Genomic DNA, 3,356 nt, shown 5'->3' with positions numbered 1-3,356 from the left:
TTATATACATTGACCGAACAGAGAAAACGCCACTAGGCTCTAAACTCGTAGATTTGTTGAGTAACATGGTTGGGTAATTCAAAAGGAATTGGAGTCAGCTCCCAATCATTATTACTACATATCAAGGCCAAAGAAAGACTGTAATGGTGTGATGAGAGGGCCTGCAATTTAACAGTTGGTTAGTTCCATGGATCAGATCAAAGGTTAATATGCCTTCACGATGCCAGAATCGATATAATCCCATGTTGGCAAGAGTTCCAACCCAACATGATATTCTTCAACAAAAGGGATCCATTGGCAGAGTGTTAAATACTTCAAGGTAAGGGTAGATGACCAAAGAAAGGGAGAATGGAACATATGTCAAGAAGTACTAGCTAACAAAGACTTATTTTTTGAACGAAGAGATTTCCAGGTCTGCTTTTAGTAGAGGATTTCCAGGTTATGAGGCACAGTTTTTTCTTGTGCGGGTTAGTACCCCCACATGAAGTCTCTTGTATATCATTCAAACACATAATTGTTTCCTTTGAAAAAAGACATTATTCCCATTTAGACCCTTCTAGTTCAAAGCTGTCTATCAGAGTCCAGTTCAAGAAAGAGTGATATTCAAAAGGTCGCAAGTAATGTGAAGAGTACATGATAGAGAATTTATTTTATTTTTAAAAAAAAGATTATTTAGAATGCGATTTCTATAACATATTGAATTCTATACGTAAAGGAAATGAAAGAATTAACAATAACTAGACATAAACATAGTAAAGGCTAGACTTAAAGAACTAAATGCGTGAAAAAGAGGAAGCTTTGTTTTTTCATATTCGTCCTTGTCGGAAAAGAGTAGAGGTTACTGCTCAAAGAAATCTTCGGGGCTGTGTATGTACCAAATTGGTGTTGGCCACCTCTATCTTTTAATATCTGAGCGTTGCAACGACTGTAAACTTGTGCTATCCAAGTTATAGACACCAATGTCATAACGTTCTCCTCGAACACGAACCATATAGAAAACAAAAAGATGATCTATGAAATAAATATGATTCCCTTTATATCCGTGAAGACAAGAAGACGCTATTGAAATTGATGAATTCTGTCCCAAAAAAAGCACATTTCGACTACTAGGTTCAAACCTATATAAGTTGAAGAAGCTTGTTCGATGAAAATCATAAGTTTGGCCTTCCCATTCACACCGCAAGCTTGGATGTCGTTGAACCTGGAACAGCCACATTGAAGTCTTGATCAAGTAACAGTTCAGCAGATTCCCTTCTATTTGAGATAATGGTTGTTCTATAGTATCAATCAGTTTTGGAGAAGAAAACAAATCGAACACGTGCACATGATTTGTGAATGTCACAGCATATAATAACGTTTTTTCATGATCAAAAATGGCATCATCATATCCCATCATACCTTTGACAATGCATGTCCAGCTTTCATCTCCAAGTTTGCAGTAGGCCAAGTAGTTACATTTTCTACCACAGATGGCAGCAACCATACAATTAGCTTTGCTAGGACTTGAAGATAGAACAACTTTCTCTAAAAAGCCACGGTGAACATAAAATGCAGTACCAATGCAACCATCCTCAAAAGGTTCAAGCTCATTCTCTTCACAGAATTCTCACATTAGGAAACATATACCTCGGTGGAAGGGAGATTTGAACCTTTGTGAATGGGCTAAAGAGAGATTCTAGGAGAGTCTTCATCAATACAAACTAACCAACCGTGGGAAGATCCTTGACACCTATTGCTAACCTTAAGGTAGTGAAACTTTTTTTCGTATAAACAATAAAACTTTTCATACTTCTCGTATAAACAATTGTACTTATCATATTTTTCATTTGTTTCTTCAGGAGATAGCAGACACCACGGCTGTGAGCGGCGAATAGTTGACAGTATAGACCTCCATGAAGTACAAACACATGCGAACCTAACTTCATCAGTATATGTATCAAGACAATTAGCTATTAACCTCAATAGATCCTGGGGAAGCTCCGACCAGCCGGCCACCGCCATTTACACTGATATATCATGAATAGGGAATTAATGAGCGAATGTAATACCATCGGAACTATATATACATGTTGTAATTTGTTACAATATACTAACTCTCAGAATAATACTCCTATGTGTTGTACTATGTATCCTAATTATCTCTCATTAGAGAGCCTCTAATTAAAAGCACTAGGTACTATATTCTACTACTTAGATCCAGAATTGATTAGTCATTTTTCTAAATTCAAAAGTAATGTAGAAAGCTATAAATGAAATAACGAAAATCATGAATATACACAATAAATAAATAAAACATAGTAGAGAAAAGGCATAGAGTGTTCACCGGTTTGGAGAGAGACAGGTAGGTTTGATTGGCCAAACAGCAATATGAAGGTTGGTTTTATAACGTTTCTGATTTACTATATGGTTTATAGATAGGTTTGTTTTCCTTTTCCATTTGGATAACAAATGGATCGTTCAGAATAAAATTGGGCGGGTTAAGATGGACTAATGCCCAGCCTTGCCAAATCTTGCTTGGACTAAGATGGGCTAAATAATAAGTCATAATCCAACTTCACTCACTATTTTTATAAATGGATAAATTACACAAATCTCAAACTTAAGGCACCATATTACAAAATATCCCTTAATATTTTAAAAATTACATAAAATCCCTGGTGATATATTTGCTTTAACTTTCACACCCTATTTTCTCTCCTCCATTAATGTCGTTTCTCTCTCAACCTTATACGCATCTTCTCCCCCCCCCCCCCCCCCAACAAATTACTCCCATTAAATCTCTCCCATTTTAGCAGATTTAGAGTCAACGTCCTTCTCCACTACTTCAACTGATTACCATCGTAATTTTTATCATTAAATTTCAAAATTAGTCAAATATTTCAAAGAGGTTAGCTGTTTGTTTATGTGGGTTTTAAGTTAGTTTTTAACAAGAGAAGTCAATATTTATATATTCGTCAAATTACTTTGTGTTTATTTGTTGAATCTTCAATGACTAATGAAGATTCACTCTCATTCAGCTTGGGAATTTCACAAATTGAAACACAAAAAGGTGTTCATGATAGTAATAAGTTTTGGGTTTTATTCTGGGCAAATTTGATTACACCAAGTTAGGTTTTAGTGAAAATCATTCAAAGCAGCGGAATGATCCTGAAAAATTAAAGATTTAAGAGAATATTTTGCTGCTAAAAATCAAGATTCCGACATGTAAATGGAAGATTAGGATGAAATTGAACATATCTCCAAATCCCCGTCGGAGCAGATATTGTTATCGCAAGTGATTCGTAACTAGTGATTCATATACCTGGCGATTCATATAATAATAGATTAACAGTTTAACTTCATATTGGTGATTCATA

At 35.2% G+C, this 3,356-nt stretch overlaps 1 pseudogene; it reads right to left on the bottom strand.

Moving 5' to 3' along the window:
* Positions 1 to 782: 782 nt before the first annotated feature.
* On the bottom strand, positions 783 to 2,487 carry LOC107858037 (annotated as a pseudogene).
* Between the last annotated feature and the right edge of the window lie 869 nt (positions 2,488 to 3,356).

The sequence above is a fragment of the Capsicum annuum genome, chromosome 2 (assembly GCF_002878395.1).
Source record: "Capsicum annuum cultivar UCD-10X-F1 chromosome 2, UCD10Xv1.1, whole genome shotgun sequence".
In the NCBI taxonomy this organism is placed as follows: domain Eukaryota; kingdom Viridiplantae; phylum Streptophyta; class Magnoliopsida; order Solanales; family Solanaceae; genus Capsicum; species Capsicum annuum.
Note: the sequence above shows the minus strand (reverse complement) of the source record. Positions and strands in the feature narration are given on the sequence as shown.